General features: G+C 36.4%; 1 long non-coding RNA gene and 1 pseudogene across 1 annotated transcript in view; both read right to left on the bottom strand.

Moving 5' to 3' along the window:
* The window catches only part of LOC134739125 (uncharacterized), a 542,148-nt gene that overhangs the window by 332,141 nt on the left and 187,285 nt on the right, over positions 1 to 22,722 (bottom strand). The gene's annotated exons all lie outside the window — the stretch shown is intronic.
* Positions 16,985 to 21,601, bottom strand: LOC129032905 (keratin, type II cytoskeletal 8-like; annotated as a pseudogene).

Here is a 22,722-nt window from a genome sequence, read left to right as displayed (position 1 = left end):
TCCTAGAGCTGCTGCTGTAATGGGTACAAGGTAACCTCTATGACAAGAAGCTGGGTGGGATGTGAAGGGGGTCAGTCTACAGAAGCAAACGAAAGATATGTGATGCATTGTCAATGTTGCCATTACATAGTGCTTGAACTAATCTCTTAAGGTTAACATTTTCACCTATAAATTGATCACTTTATTTAGTTCAAGGTCAAAACCTAGTTATGCTCTGTATTTGGTGTTTTAAGCTAATACTTAGAAAAAAGCTCACAGCTTGGCCTATGGCAGGGGTGGAGCCAAGGACTTTGACCAGAAAAGCAGAAAGGACTCTCTTCAATCCCATTCCTTCTTAGCATGGTTTATCCAGACACAGTTCCTTTTCAAGCATATGCTTACACCTCCCCCAGGTTTCTGTGTTTCACTCCGGTGCCTCTCGTCCTGGATGTTGTAGGCAATCAGGCCTCTGAGACCAGATACATCTTTCCAGACTTTGGAACACAGACTTGTTTATAATGGCAACTTCCTACATTGATCCCACTGCTGTTGCTTTAGGACTTGAGAATATTACCAAAAACAATACTCTGCCTAGTTTCTTTTTAGGAGACTGTATGCTGTAGGAGCTCAGAGAGGCTTCATTATCAGGAGAGAAGCATCAGTGCTACACAATCAGGTCTTTAACCCCAAGCAGCCTAAAATAAACACAGAAAAAATTCTGCCATTTTCAGAAAATTTTTTGTACTTCCATGGGAGTGTGTGTATGTGGAAGTTGGTATGCACACATATTCCTGAAGTGGGGGTATTTTTACTGGAGAAAGACATAGAAGACTCCTGGTCTGGTTTGAGTTCGTTACCCTTTACCATTTCAGCCTTGCTTTTTATCATCTACATACCTAAATCTTAAGTTTCATGTTTTTTGATGATGCAAGTGATAGATACTAAGACTACTTTGTAAATTTACCCAGTGAAATGTTTTATACCTTAATCACCGGGTAGATTTTCCTTGTGTAGTTAGATTTTTTTTTTTTAGCCTATGTAAGATCTGTTTTAGAATCATCTTAGTATTTGTTTATGCAGAAGTAAGCCGTAAGCCTTCCCGAAAGAGTTTGACATTGGACCGTGGAGATATATTTTTTTTAGTTTCTTTCACTGGGAACAAACTTTAATCAAAATAGACACATCACAATAAACAATATTTTTATGGAACTTCCTAAGTTATAAATCACTTTTTAATTCTTTACCTAATTTAATTCTCTCAGCAAGACCATGAGATAAACAGTTTCATCCCCACATCCAGGATGAAAAGTCTCAGGCTAAGAAGCTTGATTTTTCTCAGAAAATGTGGTCTTTTGTGTTTGTCTGCCCCAGGTTCCACATTCTTGGTCTCTGTGCCAGATATGGGTCTAAGGAAGCTGTTAACACAATGTAGTCTCCAATGTATGCCACTATTTAGAACACTTAATAACTTCTTTTTAAACTTTCACATTAACTTCTTTTTTAAATTTCACATATCTTGCTTAGATATGCCAAAATTTCCCCTTGATGCCCGCTCAAATCTTGAAAATTGAGTCATTTATAACAAACAGCAAGAATCAGAACAGCGGCATCTAGGTTGCTCAGAGTTACAATACCAGAAGCTGAACTGTAATAACTTATCTTTAGCCTCGGCATTACTCAGAGACCTCGTATTACAATGGAGCCAAACTCCCCTCTAAATGGCCTTGGATGAATCTAGCAAGAGCTTTTCAACTCATATCTTTAGACACAAAGACAGCCTTAGGAGCTATTTTACTCATGCCCAAATAGAGGAAGGTAGAGAAAGAAAGAGGAAGACAAAGGAAAGTGGGAGGGGGGAAGATGTGGCTTTTAAAATATGAAATATACATATATTTCCTATGTATATATGGGCTTCTTGTTTAATAGGTCAACTTAGACTCTACTAAATTAATTCAACTTTTTCTGAGATCATCATTTTTATTATGGTACTAGTAAGAAACTTAAAATCTCATCTCTTTCTACAATTGATTACTAACATGGTGTATACAACTTGTCATGCATTTGGGAGATCTGCTCTTGATTAATGACTTGATAGAATCTCTGGATGTAAAGATGAGGGTCTTATATTTTCATTCAATTTAGTCACAGCTTAAATAATTTTTGTTGTTAGCAATGCTTATGTTTCTAAAGCAAGATCTTGTGCCTCTCTAATTGTGTGTGGAAAGATTAGACTCAAATTCAGAGGACATTTTGTTGGCCTTAATATAAGGAATTGGGAAACATCAGATATGAACATTCACCTGGAGACACAGAATATTCTGTAAGCATGGTCTTTTTCTTTCCATTTTATAATAAAAATCAAACTCAAGAAATTCCTGGGCTTTTCCCTTTAACAGTCAACTTTCAAAGGTCTCTTGGTAAAATGTATTTCAGAAACAAATTCAGTGAAGTCAATTTTTGAACTTTCTTCCCACATTTGTGCTAACGAACAAGAAACAATCACAGCAATGAATTAATTACTCTAAAAACATCTCTCATAATCACATTATCTCAAGAACAAGAGTCTTTTTTCTTCTGGTATTGAAGAACAGCCAATCAAAATACAGATATAATTATTCTAAAAACTCCTTGCTCTCCCTTTTAATATAATTATTTTAAATATCTAGGGAGAAAAACTAAGGAGACACAATCAGAGGAGGAATTAATTACTTGATTAACTTTGCTTTTACTTGGTTTCATTTATTCACAGTTCTGGAAGGGGCCCTCCAGAGGTCATTGTTCCATGTATCTGCCACCTGTCAGGGATGCTTCAAAACCATACAGACAGATGGGTAGCTTCCTAATGTTTTTGCTCCATCATTTAGGGTTTATTTTTTTTTCTTTCTTTCTTTCTTTCATTATTCCTTTTCCTGGGCCTTCTGGTCTATAATTGCCTAGAAGAATTACACACACAAACACGCACACAAACATTGAGGATTTCTCCAATTCCTTAAAGATAATACACTTTGTCTAAAACATACTTCATTAAATCTAGAACTTGTTTTTGGAAAAGTTACATATCTTCAAATATCCATTTACATTTTGAAGAGGTGAGCTTAACTACTGCAAGATGGATAATGATAGGATTCTGGAAACACTCCAGAGAGTAGAAAAAGGGGGAAAAAAGACATGTTGAGAATGATGCCTCATTTCTACTACTGGCCATAAATTACATTTTGAACAATGACACTTATTATTATGTTTTTCTTTTTAGTTTGCTACATGTTTATGACATTTTAAACATTCCCTTTAAACATTTTAAAGAAATAAAAGTAAATTGTTGTTCAAAATAAAGGTAATCATTTTTGTTTGTTTTGTTTTGTTATCTAGTGCAATAAGTAATATTCTTTTGAAGAAAATTGCAGGATCAGTGAAAGAGGTTCTGTTTTTAGAAATATTTTGGGGAAAGCTTCTCTTAACCTTGTCCCGTAAAATGAATGACCATTGCAAACTAGCTCTATATCCATTTTCTTATATTTTCTAGGAGTCCATATTTTTATGAGTTAAAAACTGAGCAGATGTAAGTGGCAACCATTGGGTCAACATGTAGGGCCATGATTCTGATTTTGCGGTGTTTTGAGGCAGAGAACATGTAATAATTACATGTCCAGGAACGCTGTGTGGTCAGGAGCTTCTGTGGAACTAAATTCAAAGGATTATATATTATAGATGTCAATCTGGATACATGTTCAAGTATGTGTAGTGGGCCGGGCATGGTGGCTCATGCCTGTAATCCCAACACTTTGGAAGGCCAACACTTTGGGAGCAGGCGGATCACCTGAGGTCAGGAGTTCAAGACCAGCATGACCAACATGGTGAAACCTCGTCTCTACTAAAAAATACAAAAATTAGCCAGGTGTGGTGGTGGGCACCTGTAATTCCAGCTACTCAGGAGCCTGAGGCAGGGAGAATTGCTTGAACCCAGGAGGTGGAAATTGCAGTGAGCTGAGATCAAGCCACTATACTCCAGCCTGGGCAACAGAGCAAGACTCCATCAAAAAAAAAAAAAGGGAAGAAAAAAATGTGTAATGATCTCAGACATTGCCTTTATGTATCTTTTGCTCTTGTGTATGGTTATCCTGGTGGATTAGTTATCAATACCAAAGTATCTTCAGAACTGCTTTTATTATGTTTGTTTCTGCATCTGAGCTCTTCAAGAAGGATGTTCACATATTTGTACAGGTAACAAAACTAAAGTTGTATTCTGTCTATTGTTTAAGGGGATTTGATATCAAACCTGCCCCTAGGATACTGAAAACAGATATGTCCGCTTTTGCTATGAAGAGACAAAACACCACACAGAGGCTTAAAACAACCACCATTTTCTTTAGCTCAGCTTTGAGGGTTGGTTGAGTTACCCTTCTCATATATTTGTGGTCCTTTGGTAGGTTGGCTTGTGGCTGGATGTTCTATCTAGAACAGCCTTATTTGCAAGTCTAATAGTTAGAATTCTGGTTTATTTATGTGGGCCTTAGCATGAATTGCTTCTCTCTCTTCCACAAGGTCTCGAATCTTCAAGCAGCCTAGCTCAAGCTTTTCTACTTCATATACATTTGGTTGAATAATATCCCCCACCCAAATTCTTGTCCACCCAGAAACTCAGTACATTGCAAATGCAATTAGTTAAAATAAGGTCATACTGCATTAGGACGGGCCCTAACATCAATGACCAAAATCCTTAAAAGAAAAGGAGAGGACAGACAGAGACAAATAGAAAGAAGAAGAGAATGAGAAGGTGGAGGTGGAGATTGGAGTGATGCAGCTACAAGGCAAAGAAAACTAAGAACTGCTGGGAGCCACCAGAAGCTAGGACAAAGCACAGAACAGATTTCCCTTCATAACACCTCAGAAGGAACTAACTTTGCTGATACTGTGATTTCAGATGTCCAGCCCCCAGAAGTGTGAGAGAATAAAAAACTGTGGGTTGTTTTCATCAACTCAGTTCATGGCACTTAGTTATGGCAGCCCCAAGAAGCTAATACATGTTGTTTTCAAGGTTTCAAAGAAAAGAAAATGAGAACAAGCCCAAGGTAAAAGAACTCATCAAATTTTTGTTTGAGGCATGTTTCCTGATATTCCATAGCCCAAAGAAAGTCTCATGGTCAACCAAGTCAAAGAATGAACAATAGTCTTCACCCCTTAATAGGAAGAGCTGTTAGCCATATTGAAAAGGGGCATGGACACATAGGAGGAGAACATGTGACTCTTTTTGTTGCCGTCCACCTCTGCACCTTTAAGATGTAGCCCCTATCATATGATCCATGGGTAGCATATCCTAATACAAGGTTTAGGTATGTTTCCGTGGTGTATGTTCTTTCAAAAATGTCATAAAATACATTATTAGATCAAGTGATGAAGACAAAATCTGGTTGAATTGACTTTTGAGGCTCTTGAATTCACAGACCAGAAATACAGCTTGGTGCCAGGTAAAGGACTGAAATTTAGATTCCAGTTGGACCCTTTGTTGTGTGAATGATTACACCCAGAAATTTTCATAATTACTTTTTTAATGTAGAGATCTCTTAGAAGGTAGATTAGATGAAGAAAAGTTTCCTAAAGTCATGTTTTTCTGGTATTTTGTTCTGGTATTTTATTTCTTCCTAAATAACTACCAGTTTCATGGAAAGGCATAAGTAGTAAATGACAGGGCATCTTTGTTACTGCCAACTTCTTTTGGTGCTCTGGTTCATTAAGAAAAAGTTAATTCTGTAGAATTTCTTATATATGCTTGTTCAAATGGTCTACTCCTCAATGAAGCTTAAACATCAAAGGACTTTGTTCTTTGGAAAACCCTATAAAAGACATGAATAGACAAACTACAAAATGAGAATATCAATCATTATTAGACAAACGTACTGTATCAATGTAAATTTATGAATGTGTCAATTGTACTGATGGTATGTAAGAAAACATTCCTATTCTTAGGAAATACTCATTGAAATATTAGGGGTAAAGAGTCATTACATATACAATGTATATTTTGTTCGACTATTTCAAATGTTTCAGAAAAATAATGAAGTAAACACATATACAGGATATGGGGTAAAATATTAACAATAGGTAAATGTGAGCAAAAGGAAGGCAAGTGTTCTTTATACTATTTTTATTTTTGCAGAATGTATAACTAAGATTATTTCAAAATGTAAAAATTATCATTAAATATGTTTTGCTTTTTTAACAAAATCAAATGACAACCAAGTTATATCCACTTTAATTTCTTCATTTTTCCTCTCTGACATTACACAGTTGCTGTTTAGTTCCCGGGAAGGAGATGACGTTGCCTTCTGTGGAAAGGTTTTTATCAGGTCAGCTCCACTTTGGAAAGGCCAAGTTGTTACGCGTTTTTTACTTGTGCGGAGGGTCTAAGTAGGCAGACAATCTGTCTGTTAGGCTACACCAGATGTCCTAGCTATTAAGCTGATCTACTACACAGTGCCCACACTCTCTCAAAGGCAGGCTAATGGGTGAGGGAAGCAGGTAAGTGAAATGTCAAGGAAAATGGCAGTCAAGGCTGCGAATCATATTCTAGTCTGCTTTGTAAACAGGGAGATGGATACAAAGTAGAAGCATTATGTTCAAGGGCCCTCACTTAAACATGAAAAATAATTTCTTCTTTATTAATAAATGACATTAGATATATTCCTACATCCATTTTATCACAGCCAGCACAGTAATGCAGCCACAAACTCAATGATGAATAAGAAAAACTGTTGATGTCTTAAGTACCTTTTATTCAGTAACAAGTTTGTCAAGGAGGCTCAACATGGTGGTGTTTAAAAATGAAATGGCTTTTTTTTTCAATCACTGCTTTGTAGAATATATGTTGCTGTCCATTAATAAATCATGTGATTTCCACAGCTTTCCATTTACTCAGTTATTAAAATTTGGACCATGTTAAAGCTTAAAAATCTAACTTGCTCACTAACAATTATCAAAATTTGGTAAACCTGAAAGCTTCAAATCAAACTCAATTCAAAACTTATTTCCTCAGCATACTCTACATTGCTTCCCCATCCCCCATGCCCACTTCCACCGACACTGCCACCAATGCAAACCTGAGATGAGAGGCTTACTGTGGAGTGACAGAGGCTTGGAAACCCATCTACCTTTTGCAATCCAGCTCTTCTGGAGAGCTGCACCTGGGTAGAGGGGAGGTATAAGTGATATTTCTCCTTACTTTACTAGGTAAGGTTTTAATGTTTTTGTAGGCCATCTCTGTTGCTTTTGCAACACTGACTGACCTTTGTTGTCCTCCAAATGGCAGACCTGTAAGGCCTGCTTCTCTCATGGGATGTGTGCTTAAGTTACTACATTGTGTGGTTCCCCCACTCCATCTTTCCCTGATCCTAGGTTTGGAGACCTAAATGGGGCCAGGTGCCTCAAGCTTCGCCACCATTTGACCCATGGCAGACTCTCACATACTTCCCAAACTGTCCACTACTTGTGTCAGTTTACTCTAATTCTCTTCTTATCTCCTCCAATAGACCCAGCAGTAGATCTATGTGTCTCTTGCCTAAGCAAGTGTCCAACTAAGCAGTGGAAAGCTAACCCTCTCCCCATCTTGAAACAACCTCTAGCTACTTTGAGTCTCCTTTCATTTTGTTTCAGAAGGGAGGAAAGCCTATTCTTTCCATCAACAAACCTTGAAAGATTTAAAATCCGAATCAAATATAACATGGTCATTTTCATTGGATTTCAGATACAACATATTTTTATTCTTCTGTACTCAGTCCAAAAGGGTCCTGAAAATTTCTCATGGGGATCCTAGAATTCTGCATTATCAGGCTATATAAAAAGGCACCTCACCACCCACTCCCATTCCTACCAGGGTGATGTCAAAGTAGGGATGAGTAGGGAGCTAAAACGTTCATTCTTGGTGAGCAATAGTAAATATGCCCCTGACTCTCCCACCCTCTTCATTTTTCCTCCCACAGCACTGCCATGTCAGAGGAGATGTCTGTCCCCACTGGGTGGTGACAAGTATTGAATTCTCCTTTCCTTTTCCCAATGGGTTAATGCCAAAGGAGTCCTAGTGGAGAGTTAGGACTTTCTCTGCCATTATGTGGTAACCGGGATATCCACTCCATGGTGTCACCTTCTGCTCTCATGTGGGGACCCAGACCTTCCAACCCTAATAGGTAGATGAGAGGGGATATCTGCTTGTTCTTAATCCAGGAGGAAAGAATCAAATCTTCCACCATTTAGTATGATAACAGCTATGATTATTTTGTAGATATTCTTTACCAAGTTTTGGGAGTTTTTCCATATTCCTACATTACTGAGAGTTTTTATCCTAATATTGGATTTTGTGAAATGCTTTTTCACGATCATATAATTTTTATTCTTCAGCCTGTTAATGGTGGATTACATTGATTTTTAAATGTTGAACTAGACCAGCATACCTAGACTAAATCTACTGGGCATAATGTATAATTCTTTTTAACACACTGTTGGATTTTAATTACTCATGTTTTGGTGAGGAATTTTGCATTTATGTTCATGAAAGATACTCGTCTATAGTTTCCTTTCTTTTTTTTTTTTTAGGCAGAGTCTTGCTCTGTCACCCAGGCTGGAGTGCAGTAGCATGATCTCAGCTCACTGCAAGCTCTGCCTCCCGGGTTCACGCCATTCTCCTGCCTCAGCCTCCTGAGTAGCTGGGACTACAGGCGCCCACCACTACACCTGGCTAATTTTTTATATTTTTAGTAAAGACGGGGTTTCACTGTGTTAGCCAGGATGGTCTCGATCTCCTGACCTCGTGATCCACCTGCCTCAGCCTCCCAAAGTGCTGGGATTACAGGCGTGAGCCACCACACCTGGCCCTAGTTTCCTTTCTTGTAATGTCTCAGTATAGTTTTGGTACAAGGATGGTACTGGCTTCAAAGAGTGAATTAGGATGTGTTCTCTCTTCCAATTACATTAAATAATCTAATATACTAATCAGAAGGAGATTGGAAGAATGGATTTAAAAATTATGATAAACATGATCTAACAAAATGACTACAAGAAACTCACTTAAAATAAAACAATATAGGTAAGTTTAAAGTAAAAGAATGTACAAAGGTGCACCATTCAAACATTAAGCCAGAGAAAGCAGCAGTGACCATCATATTATCAGATAAAGTAAAATCAACACAAACAATATTAATAAAGGCAGAGCAAGTATTACATAAGAAATATCAATCCCCAAATACGTCACAGAAATCCTAAATGAATATATACCAAAAAAGGGCCACAATTATTTGCATAAAAATGATGGAATTAAGAAAACAAAAAGGCAAATAAACAATCATAGGAGACTTCAACATCCATGTCTCAACAATTGATAGAAAAACTAGACATGAGTTTAGCAAGAATGTAGAAGAACTCAACAACATCATTAATCAATAAGATCTGATTGACATATATAGAACATTTCATTTGAAATCAGCATAGTACACTTTTCATTAGTGTGTACAGTGTACATGTAGCATGACACACCATATGCTGGGCTGTAAAAAAAAAACCCTCAACATATTTTAAAAAATTAAAATCTCTGACAACAATGGAATCTGGAACTCAGTAACAGAAGTATATGACGGAAATCTCCAAATGCTTGGAAACCAAATGACACACTTAATAATAAACAACATAATTAAGTAATCCATGAATCAAAGAGAAAGTTTCAGGGAAAAATCACATAGTACATTGAAGTGAATAAAACTACAAACTTATTAAAATATGTGGACCACAGCTCACAGGGAAATTTATAGCACTAAATTCTCACATTAGAAGAGAATCGATATCTCAAATCAATAATTTAAGCTCCCACCTCAGTAAACTAAAAGAGGAGCAAAATAAAACCAAAGAATGCTGAAATAAGTCAATTTAAAAGGTAAGATCAGAAATCAATGAAACAAAAAACTGGTTCTATTAAAAAGACCAAAAAAAATTGAAACTGACCAAAAGAAAAGAGAGAAAGAGAAGAGACACAAATTACTAATATCAGGAATGATCTGGAAGATACCATTACAGACACTGCAGTCATGATAAGGGTTATAAGGCACTATTACAACTAATTCTGTACACACAAGTTTGACAACTTAGATAAATTGGACCTAATCCTCAAAAGCACATACTACCACCACTTATTTAAAATAGTAAGTTGAATAGCCCTAAAATATTAAGAAAATTGAATTTGCAATGTAAACTCTCATAAAAAAGAAATCTCTAAGTCTAGATTGTTTCACTGGAGACTTCTATCAGATATTTAAAAAATTAATGTCAGCACTACACAGTCTCTTCCGGGAAACAGAAGAGAAGGAAAGACTTCCCAAATCATTTTATGATTTATTATTAATTTATTGTACTGACACCAAAACCAGACAGAGAAAATACAAACAAAACAAAACAACAAAATACAATCTTTCTCATAAATACAAAAATTCTTAAGAAAATGTTAAGAAATATGTTTTAGCAATATATACAAAAGAATTATACACCATGACCAAGTGAGACTTAATAAATGTCTCTGAATAGTAGGAACAGACAGGCGCTTTCTCAACTTAATAAAGAACATATACTGATGACCTATAGCTAATATTCTAAGGGTGAAAGACTGAATATTTCCCTCCAAAGATTGGGAACAAAGAAAGAATGTCCACTTTCATCACTGCTGTTCAACATCATACTAGAAGTCCTAGATGGAGCAATAAAACAAGAAAAGGAAAAAAGGAATATAGATCAGAAAGGAAAAAAAAACACGTTATATTTCCAGATGATATGAAAGTCTCCATAGAAAATCTCAAATAATCTCAAAAAACCCTTCTAAAACTAATAATTGAACTCAGTAAGTTTACACTACACAATAACAATGTTCAAAATCAGTTGTATTTCTATATGCTTGCAATGAATGCATGGAAACTGAAATAACCATTTACAATAGCTCAAATAATGAAATACTTAGGTGTAAATCTACAAAAATATATAAAGGACTTGGAATTTGAAAATTAGCACTATATTATTAGACATAAATTGTATTTAGTTGTCCATATGTCTCTCCTTCACCGATTACAGTTCTTTAGCAGAAGCCATTTAAACATCTTTGTGTGGCAGTATTCAGCATTCTTATTGTTTACATGTTACAAATGTTTTGCAAAGAGACAAAGAAGTTGAAATAAATAGTGACAGGCATGTATTTAGAAGTTTGGAATGTAGAATGTGGTTTGGTAGTTAAACACCTTCTAATCACGAAGGAAACCGATTTTGACAGTAGATGCGAACACTGTCGTCCAACTCCTGTGTCATTGTGAAGGCTGGAATTCATTGTGATTGGAATCTCCAAATTGCCTTATAGCTTTCTCTATGACACTTCTACATTCTCTGCTAAACAGTCTTGAACTTTAGCTCTGCAAAAAGGAGTGGTGTTGGGGGACTGATGTAAGAAGATAAGAAAAAAAAAAGTTTGGATATGTAGGAAGCTTGTGGGAGGGAAGGTAGTTGTTCAGATACAGAGCTGTGTCTCCTGACTCACTATTTGCCTTTTTACGAAAGGAGCTACCTCCTCATCCTAAGAACAAAGAGCAGTTGGCTAATTAGTGTCCTCAAATTCCCTCAAGGAAAGTTATTTCGATAGCTGTGACCTTTGTTTCAGTTGAAATTTTTGATCTCTTTCTCCTGTGACTTCAATTTTTGCTTTCGGTTATGATAACTTATATAATTTCACATTTTTAATTATACAGTTCTTAAAGTCAGAAGTGTGGCATTATACACCTCTATAGCCTTCACAGCACAACACAGCCACAGGCTTTGCTCATCGTAGGGGTCCAAAAATATTGGAGAAAAGAAATAAAAAGTGTTTATTTATATTATTGCCTAGCAAAGCACTGTGTTCCATTCTGGGATCACACCAGTGAATAAAGCAGGCACTTAAGTGTCAGAAGGCACACATCAAAACAATAATCCCATATGCTAATGTAAACTCATAAAATGTTATAAATGGTATTAAGGGAGATAAATGATAAGTATAATATGGCTAGAGTTGGAGTGAGGATTATGGCCAGATTTAGAAAAGGCATCTATGAAATGATATTTAAAATAGAATCTGGTCTGAGAACTTAGCCAGGTGTAAGCCAAAGAAAAGAGCATTCTAGCAAGAAGGAACAACTTCAGTGAAAAGTAGGCAGGAGCTTGAGGAACTGAAATAAACTAACAGAACTAAATTGGGGGTTTAATTTCTCTCTCTCTCCTTAATCCTCCATTTTTCCTCTATATAAGAAATGAGAAGGTGCTCATCCCACAAGGAAATTAAGTAGTTCATCAGGAAGCAGCACCAGTGCAAAACATTAACATGTATCCCCTTGATTATCTAAAGAAATATTTTTCTCTGTTAAAAAAGAAGTCTTATTATTCCACAAAATTGGGGGAACTTAAATAAATATTGAGGTGACTTTGATGTAAAAATGGTTGAAATGTCTTTCTTATTCTAATTGTATTTTTGTCTTCAGAAGATAATCACTGACCATTACTGCCGTTAGCTGCAGCCTACACATTCTTTCATATGTTGTGAGGTTCATTTTTCTCATTTGGCAATTTTAAGTCAAGTGAATTCGAACACTTTTTAGTTTTCTGAAGTAGAAATATAGTTAACAAACTGCTCATATCAAATTGTAGAAGACTAAAATATATATGTAAAGAGATTTATTGTGACTGAATTATATATGATTTAAAATTAGTTATCAATGGATTTAAAATAAATTGATTTTTTCACATCCTTGATATTGTCAAAATCTATTCTTTTTTTAAACGACATTTTAAAAGGCTTTATCATTAAGAAAGAGAAATAACTAGTGAGACCCTAATCAACCTTAACACATACATAACAGCCATCCCTGCTATTATTATCAGCCATCAATGTTCCAAATAATTTGAAAGCATAGAGGACACAGTTTTCTCACAGTGGGATTCAAGCCAAGTAGAATAAATACTAGGTGAAAATTCTAGAGAATTTTGTGAGAGGTAATTTGTACATTCTTTCATTTCTTTTTGGTTTCTTTTTCAACTTGGGAAATTATCTAGACTAGCCTTTTGTATCTGCTTTTATAATAATTGTCAAATAAGGCCCCTAGCTTAGTATCCTCATAGAAAGAGCAGCTTCTATTAACCATCTGTTGTTCCTTTAATTATGGTTTCTGTGATGATTGTGAAAGAATAGAGATGAAAATTATAAATTGGGGAGCATTAGACCAGAAGCATTCATGTATATTAGTCTGAAAAAAGCACTTCTATTAGACAACTTTCTATTCCACATTCAAAAATTCATCAGAAATTATATAAAAGAAAAATTGATCTGCCTTTGACACTGGGTCTTAATGTATGATTGTGATCAATATTTCTTAGGTTTGGAATATGTTGAAGGAACCTCACACAAACAGAATATGGTAAGTAGATGAGAGTTTTCTAAATAATTATAACTATTTGGGCCTCATAGTTAATTTCTACCATACTCCATGGAAAAGGTATGCCAATGAATTTTCCCTCCTTGCTACAGTCAGAAGAAATTGAATTAGAGATAAGCCAGATAAATGTTTTTTTTTTTTTCCAGAAAATCCCTGATGCCACCATAAACTTTCCATGTTTTCCTGGAAGTTTTAGAAAAGTACAACTGAGCCCACACTTTAAAGATACCCCATTTCACGTGGCAAAAATAGAGAAATTTACTACCATTATAATCAGGCCTCCTCAACATTCTCAGGCTGTGAATAAATCAGTCATGGATTTTGAGTTTCATTTCACATTTTCTTCTTCAAAAACAACTGTTTAGGAAATATATTATGGTGAAAAGATAATTGAATAAAAATATGTAATTCTGTATCCTGCTTGAAAAATTGAATGACTGTGAGATGCTGGGAAAGTTATTCTTGCTCTTTTAGTCTAGGTCTTCTCAACAATTAAAAACTATCAGTCAAGGTTTCAAAATAATCTGTGATTTTTCTTTTTACTTCTTTCAAAATTTTATCTTTGTCTTTGGTAGCTGAAGTTTCATTATGATGGGTCTTTTTGTGGTTTTCTTCCTGTTGGATTTTATCTTGAATTGAATGGCTTTATAAAGTCTTGCCTTTATTGTTTTCATATGTTTTAAAAAATTCTTTGCCATTGCTTTTAAAATATCTCTTTGATCACATTTATTTCTTTTTTTTCTGCTAGAAATCCATTTGGAGGTACCATTGGCTATGTCTCTGTCATCACTGTTTTTTATTCATATTTTTGTTCCCCTGTATGTCATTATATGTATCATTTTTTCTTTCAATATATAATAGCTTTATTGAAACATAATTTATATATCATATTACTTATCAATTTAAGGTATATAAATCAGTGGTTTTTAGTATATTCACAAAGTTTTTCAACCACAATTTTTGAATATTTTCATTGCCCCAAAAAGAAACCTCGTAATCATTAGTAGTCACACCTCATTTCCTATAAACTGACCCCCAGCCATAGATAATTACTAAACTACTATCTGTCTCTATAGATTTTCGTATTTTGACATGTAATAAAAATGGAATCATATAATACAAGACCCTTTGTGATTACTGTTTTCAGTTAGCATGTTTTCAAGGTCTATTCATATGGTATCATGTCAGTACTTCGTTACTTTTTATTGCCAAATAATATTTATTATATGGGTAGAACACATTTATTTATCCATTCATCAGCTGATGGGGCTTTGGATTGTTTCCACTTTTTTGACTATCATAAATAATACCACTATGAATATTTGTTATGGACTGAACTGTGTCCCTCCAATGCTCATATGTTGAAGCCCTAACTCATGTTCCTTAGAATGTTTTTCTATTTGTAGATACGACCATTAAAGAGACAAGTTAAAATGGAGTGCTTAGGGTGGGTCCTAACCAAATATGGCTGGAATCCTTATAAGAGGAGGTTAGGACACAGATCACATAGAAAGATTAATAATACCACGTGAAGACACCAGAAAAAGAACACTATCTACAAGCCAAGGAGAGAGACTTCAGAACAAACAACCTGTCTGACACCTTGATTTCTGGCTCCCAGCCTCCTGAAATGTGAGAAAATAAATTTCTATTGTTTAGGCTACTTTGTGGTATTTGTTACGGCAGCTCTAGACAAATACATTATTCACAAACAAGTTTTTGTGTGGAGGTATGTTTCATTTCTCTTAAGTATATACATAGGAGTGAAATTCTTGGTCATATGCTAACAGTATGCTTAAGCTTTTGAGCAATGGTCAGACTATTTTCTAACATGCCTGCACAGTTTAAATTGCCATCAGTAGAAGAAGAGGATTCCAAGTTCTCCACATCCTTTTTTTTCCCCTCTCTCTCTCTCTTTTTTTTTTTGGTATAAATGTCTTAGCAAATATGAAGTGTCATATTGAAGAAGACCACATAACTCAAGATTATGAAGACTTACTTCTACGTTTTCTTCCACAATTTTTATGTTTTTAGCACTTACTTTTAAGTCTATGATTCATTGGGGGTTATTTTTTGTGTATAATGTGAGGAAAGAGCATATATTCCTGGTTTTGCATATGGATATCTAGTTCTCTCATCACAGTTTGTTGGAAAGACTATTCTTTCCCTCACTGAACTGTCTCTGGCTTTTTGAAAATTAATAGTTACACGAAAATTTATTTCTGGACTCTATTCCATTACTCTTTATGTCTATCCTTCTGCTAGTATCAAACAGTCTTTACTACTGTAGCTTTGTAGTACATTTTGAAATACGGAGTGTGATCCAAATGTTGTCTTTTTTTTTTTTTTTGAGTATATTTTAGTGATTCTAGGTCCTTTGCAGTTCCGTATTTTATTAGTTCATTTTCACACTGCTATAAAGAGTACCTGAGACTGGGTAATTTGTAAAGGGAAGAGTTTTAATTAACTCACCATTCTGCATGGCTGGGGAAGCCTCAGGAAACTTACAATCATGGTGGAAGGTGAAGGGGAAGCAAGGCACATCTTACATGGCGGCAGGAGAAAGAGAGAGATGGGGAAGTGCCAGACACTTAACAAACAATCAGATCTCATGAGAACTCACTCATTATCACAAGAACAGCATGGGGGAAACTGCCCCATCATCAAATCACCCCCACCAGCTCCCTCCCTCAACGCCTGGAGATTACAGTTCCAGATGAGATTTGAGTGGGGAGAGACAAACGATATCAATATGAATTTTAGAATCAATTTGCAATGTGAACCAAAAAAAAAAAAAACAGCTTAGATTTTGATAGGAATTTTGTTGAATCTATAGATAAACTTGGGAAGTATCACCATCCTGACAATATTAAATCTTCTGATCTATAAAAATGGTATGACTTTTCACTTATTTAGGTCTTCTTTAATTTCCTTAACAATGCTTTATAGTTTTCAGAATAATTTTTGCATGTCTTTTATTAAATTAATTCCTAAGTGTGTTGACCATGTAGATTTTTCACAGATGCTTGCCCTTCAAGCGTTTTATAAATGAGGGTTGAATTTTATAAAATTCATTTCCTGAATGTATTGGGAAGTTTTTGTATTTTATTCTACTGATATAGTGTACCAGTTGATACAAACAAATTAATTGATTAATACATTAATTGACTTTAGGGTATTCAAAAATTGCATACCTGGGATAAATCCCAGTTGGTCATGTTGTGTAATCCTTTTATGTTGCTGGATTTGGTTTTCTTTTTTTTCTTTTATTGTTTTTTGTTTGTTTGTTTGTTTGTTTGTTTGTTTTTGCAGAGCCAGCTGAGGTTTTATTTTGCACCAAAAAAAAAAAAACCAAATTGAATTGTTTTGTAGTTGGAAGCATGGGCAAAGGGGTCCCCAGGCAGTAAACTACCCCCAAGGGTGGGCTGAGAGCTGGGGCTGAGCCTTAGGTGGGTATCCTGTTCCCTGTGCTCCCCTGCACTCTGGGGCAGCCACAGGAGGGGCAGTCTGGGAGGGACTGCTGCAGCTGTTCACTTGGGCAAAACGTCGGGGGACTCGGACACCAGCTTCCCATCGCGGGTCTCGATCTTCTTCACAACCACGGCCCTGGTGGAGCTGGTGCGGCTGAAGAAGCTGGAGGCCACACCAGAGCCAAAGCTGGAGCCTGGCCCATAGCTGAGGCTGGGGCTTGTGAAGCCCCCATAGGCTGAGCTCAGGCCACCTACATAGCAGCTGGTGGTCTTAGTATGGATACTCATGTTCTACATCCCAGACTCCAGCCGGCTCTCCTCAGGCTCCAGCAGCTTCTTGCAGGTGGTGATCTCGATGCCCAGGACCAGCTTGACGTTCATCATCTCCTGGTACTCATGCAGCTGCTGCCCCATGTCCTGCTTGGCCAGCTGCAAGTCGGCTTCCAGCTCGGACAGCTTGGCGTTGGCATACTTAACTGCCAGCTCCCCCAGGCTGCTCGGCATCTGTGATGGAGGCCTCCAGGGAAGCCCTCTGGCCTTTGAGGCCCTCAATCTCAGCCTGGAGCTGGCTGATGTTCTGGTTCATCTTGAAGATCTCAGTCTTTGTATGCTGCAGATCATCCTGGTGCTTCCCAGCCAGCGTCTGCAGCTCCTCATACCTGATCCGGTGCATGCTCTAAGCCTCGGCCCGGATGCGGTTGGCGATCTCCTCCTACTGCGCCTTGATCTCAGCAATGATACTGTCCGTGTCCAGGGAGCGGCAATTGTCCATGGACAGCACCACAGATGTGTTCGAGATCTGGGACTGCAACTGCGAGATCTCCTCTTCATACAGCTGCCTGAGGAAGTTGATCTCCTCAGTCAGCCCTTCCAGGCGAGACTCCAGCTCTACCTTGTTCATGTAAGTTTCATCCACATCCTTCTTGATGAGGAAAAATTCATTCTCCATCCTGTAGGCTTATTGATCTCATCCTCATACTTGTTCTTGAAGTCCTCCACCAGCCCCTGCATGTTGCCAAGCTCCGCCTCCAGCTTCAGCTTCTCCTAGACCAGAGTCTCCAGCTGCCGCCTAAGGTTGTTGATGTAGCTCTCGAACATGTTGTCCATGCTGCTCCGAGCTGTCTTCAGCTGCTGCAGGAGGCTCCACGTGGTCTCCAGCATCTTGTTCTTCTGCTCCAGGAATCGTACCTTGTCGATGAAGGAGGCAAACTTGTTGAGGGTCTTGATCTGCTCCTTCTCCTGGGTGTGCACAACATGGATGTTGGGGTCCACCTCCAGGTTAAGGGGGCTCAGCAGGCTCTGGTTGACCGTGATGGTGGTGATGCCTCCGAGGCTGCTGGCCCCAGCATAGCTTCTGCCCAGGCCACCCTGGGAGCTTCTGCTGCCCACTGGGGAGAAGCTCCAGGAGCTGATGTGGGCACCGGGCCCTCTCGTGTAGGAGTGGCTGCTGAAGGCTTGGGGGCCAGAGGTGGATACCTTGTAGGACTTCTGGGTCACCCTGATGGACGTGGTGGAGTCAGGAGTGGAGGCAGGAGGGCTGAACCAGGCAGAAATTCCAGAAGGAGCAGAGAAGCTGCTTCTTGGTCTGCGTTTGGTTTTCTAGTAATTTGTTGTGGACTTTTTTCTCTTTATTTATTAAAATTTTGGTCTCCAGTTTTCTTCTCTTATAATTTGTCTTGTTTGACATTAAGATAATAATTTTCTCATCCAACTCGTTGGATGAGAAAATTCTGTTTCTTATCTGAGTGTTTTGTTTTTTGCAAGAATAGGTGAAATATTGTTATTAACTCTTCTTGAAACATTTGGAAGACTTCACCAGTAAAACTATCTTGGCTTGGAAACTTTGTGAAAAGTTTTTAAAACTATTATTCATCTCTTTCCATGTATAGGTCTGTTAATATTTTTATTACATCTTGAATCAGTTTTGATCATTAGTATCTTTCTAAAACTTTGTTATTTTTAAGCTGATTTTTCTAATTTTATGGCATATTTTTTCATAGTATTTTCTTATAATTATTTTTATTTCTGTAAGCTCAGTATTAATGTTCCTTCTTTTTCAGATTTTTGTAATTTGAGTTATTCTTTTCTTGGACAGTCTAGCTAAATAGCTAAAGGTTGGTCTATTTTCATTTCTATTTTCAAAGAATCAACTTTCAATTTTGATGATTTATTTACTCTTTATAAAAGTTAAACAAATAAAAAAACAAAAAGAATTCTCTGTTTCATTAATTTTTACTGAGATCTTTATTATTTGCTTTTTCTGCTTGCTTTAGGTTTGGTTTGCTCTTTTTTCCCCAACAGCTTATGGTGGAAAGTTAGATTATTGATTGAAGTTTTGTCTTCTTTTATAACATAGGCATTTAGAGCTTTTCTTTTCCCTCTAAGCACTGCTTTAGCTGCATCTCCTGTGTGTATGCATATACATGTGTTTCAGTGTAGAATTGAATTACTTTCTAAGATTACTTGATATCATGCAGAAGTACTTCCTTTAACATTTTTTAAAAGATGAGTCAGTTAGCAATGAATTCTATCAGTTCTGTTTACCTGGGAATAGCTTCATTTTACCTTTATATTTTTCAACTTTTTGTTAATATCTTATATTAGTATGGTATGTTTGTCACAATTAAGTAATCGGTAATAATATAGTCTTATTAACTAAAGTCCATAGTTTATTCAGATTTCCTTTGTTTTTACCTAACATTCTTTTTCCGTCCCAGGGTCCCACCTAAGCTATCATATTACATAATTTTTATGTTTCCTTACGTTTTCCCCTAACAGTGACAGTATCTTACAACTTCCTTGTTTTTAATGACCTTGACAGTTTTCAGGTATACTGATTAGGTTTGCCACAGCATGCCACTGTTGGAGTTTTTCTGATGCTTTACTCATGAGTAGACTGGAATAATGCATTTTTTTCTTCATTTTTGCAAGGTAGTTTCATTGGATATAACATTTTTGATTGACAGTTGCTTTTCTTTTCTTTTAGTAGTTTGAATATTGTTTCTTATGAGAAGTCAGCTGTTATTCTCATTGGGATTCCTTTTATGAGTAGTCATTTGCTCTTACAGCTTTCAAGATTTTTCTCTTTGTCTGTGTCATTGATGCCATGATGGCTCTGATACAGATCCCTTTGTTGCTAACCTACTTGGCATTTCTCTCAGTTTTTTTATTGGTTGTTTTTTTTTTTCATCTAGTTTGGGAAGCTCTCAGCCATTATTTCTCGAATATTTTTTCTGCTTTTTTGTCTCTCTCGTCTCCTGCTACTCTTATTCTTGGTAAACTATATGGAATCCTGAATTTCTCTAGGCTCTGTTAATTTATTTTTAGTTTTATTTTAGTTATGTATTTCTAACAGTATAATGCCTAATGATCTCTCTTTAAATCCACTGATTCCTTTTTTGCCATTTCAAATCTACTTTAGCTCCTCTAGCAAATTTTTAAATTTTACTTGTATCACTTTTTAACTCTAAAATTTATGTATTTTTAAACAATTTCAGTTACTTCACTAATGTTTCCTATTCAATGAAACACTGTAATCATGGCTTTTCTTAACTCTTAAACATAGTTTTCTTTAGTTCTTTGAATATATTTATGATAGATAGCTGCTTTGAAGTTTCTTCTGTTGAATTGTACACCTGGGCCTCTTCACAGTCAGTTTGTGTTTTCTACTTTTTTTTTTTTCCATGCATGGGTCAGATATCCCTGTTTCTTTGTATGCCTTATTTTGTTGTTGTTAAAAATTGGGGGATTTTAGGTAATATATTATGGCAAGTCTAGAGAGCGACCGCACTCCTCTGGAGCTTGATGTTATTATTGTTTGCTTGTTTATTTGTTTAGTGACCTGGCTGGATTATTTTAGTGAAGGCTGTTTTCCCTGCAATGTGAAGCTTCTAGTATCACTCAAGCTTTGGGCTTGTACAAGGTTACCCTGGGATGACTTTTGTTTTAACAGAGCTGTCTTTAGCTATCTCTTTCCTTGATATCTCTATTCCGCTGTCTGCCTCTGTTGGTATCACACACAGATGTTAGACTCCAGAAATAGCCAGTAAATTGCTATATTTTTTTCAACGATGCTCTGGAACATAAATTGCTCCACGATTATAGCCAATTAAATTCAGGTCCCTCTGTAGGGGTAGTTTTTGGGGCCAGTCTTTGGGGTTTCTTCTAACACCCAGAGAGTTCATCTAAGCTGCCTTTCCTCCTGGTTTTCTCTGGTAAAATAACTGAGCTATAGTTTAGCTTCGTGCTTTTGTGGAGTTACCAGCCTCCACTTAATTAACACGAAAAATCACTGTTTTCAAGAGTAACCTTAGTCTTGAATTCTTCCACACTGTGTTCTAAATAACATCAGTTAGTTCTTTTAGGGAGAACTTCAGAGATGTCTGTTCTTATGACCTGCCTCATCCTGAAGAAAATCTCCATCCCATTACTCCTGACCTGTGAGTATGACTTTACTTAGCTTGTCCCTTTGGGCATGGAATCTCCCCCTCAAGTGGGCTAAGGAGAAGGTGACTGAGGACTTAATAATCTGGCCTGCCACTTCTGAAATAGAGATGGAACCCTGCAAGTGGGGAGTAAGTATAGGAAGAGAGCCCCTACTCTAAACTGCCACATCTGAAATTTAATCTCTGCATTACAGAGATAGGCGATTAGAGTGAGAATGATCTTCTTGGCCATGCCCATTTGGAGCAAAGTTTCTGTCACACTGAGCTAGGGTTGGAGACAGCAACAGTTTTGCTCTTCTTACTTTTGCTCTTCAAACAGTTTTGCTCTTCAAACTTTTGCTCTTCTTACTAAGATATACTAGATTTTCTTGAATAAATATTCTTCACATGCTGTATGCCATTATGACAATTTCTGGGGACTTTAAATGGTTGCTTTAGAAATTATTTTCATCACTTATGATTGTTTCACTGAGTAATAGGTCTGTAGAGCTCTTCACACTGACATCCCATAAGTAGATTCTCTTTTTTTCCCTATTTGTCTTTCATTTATATAATCCAAGCTTTAAATATCCACAATACTCTACATGTGTAAATATCAATTGCTAGAATATCTGTAGCTCATTTTCAGATATTTAGGTAATTTTTTATAGTCCCTAATCCCTACACTTATTTTTGAGTTTGCCTCTAGTTTATTTAAACTTGGTCATTATAGACTGTTTTATAACCTCTCTCATATTTTTGTGGTAAAATATATATAGCATAACATTTACCATTTTAACCATTTTAAGTATACATTCAGTAGTAGTAAACATATGTACTTTGTTGTGCTCTCATAATTTTAGTATATGATTCTATGTTATTTCTGGTTTTGTTCATGATACCTAATTTCGTGTGTTTGGTGAGTTTTTAGGGTGAATTCCTGATTTTCCTGCGAACATATTTTTAGGGAAACCCACATTAGAAATCCTGTAAATGACCTCTGTGTCCCTGCCTTCTACTCCATGAACCTACATCCTTAAGAAGAAAACAAACTCATGTATGCACTGGTCAATACAATCCTATCTTCTTTTCATCTTTTAGGAATTGTGCACAATTTCAGAAGCACAAAGAAGTCTATATTTTGTATTCCAGCAAATAGTAATAAACTTATTTATTTTGAAGGCTTTTGGAAAATAATAGTAAAATTTAACATGTGTTTGGGAAATAATTTGAAATCAATATATGACGTATTGATAATATATGTATGACTTCGAAAATCAGAAAGTTAAGAGTGAATTATTCAATAAGTTGTGTTAAGGCAATCATGTAACAGTTTGAACAATTGGAAACAATTTTTAGATCAAGCTTAAAAGG

This window comes from Pongo pygmaeus, chromosome 2 (genome assembly GCF_028885625.2).
Source record: "Pongo pygmaeus isolate AG05252 chromosome 2, NHGRI_mPonPyg2-v2.0_pri, whole genome shotgun sequence".
Taxonomy (NCBI): Eukaryota; Metazoa; Chordata; class Mammalia; order Primates; family Hominidae; genus Pongo; species Pongo pygmaeus.
This window is presented reverse-complemented; position numbering and strand designations above follow the sequence as displayed.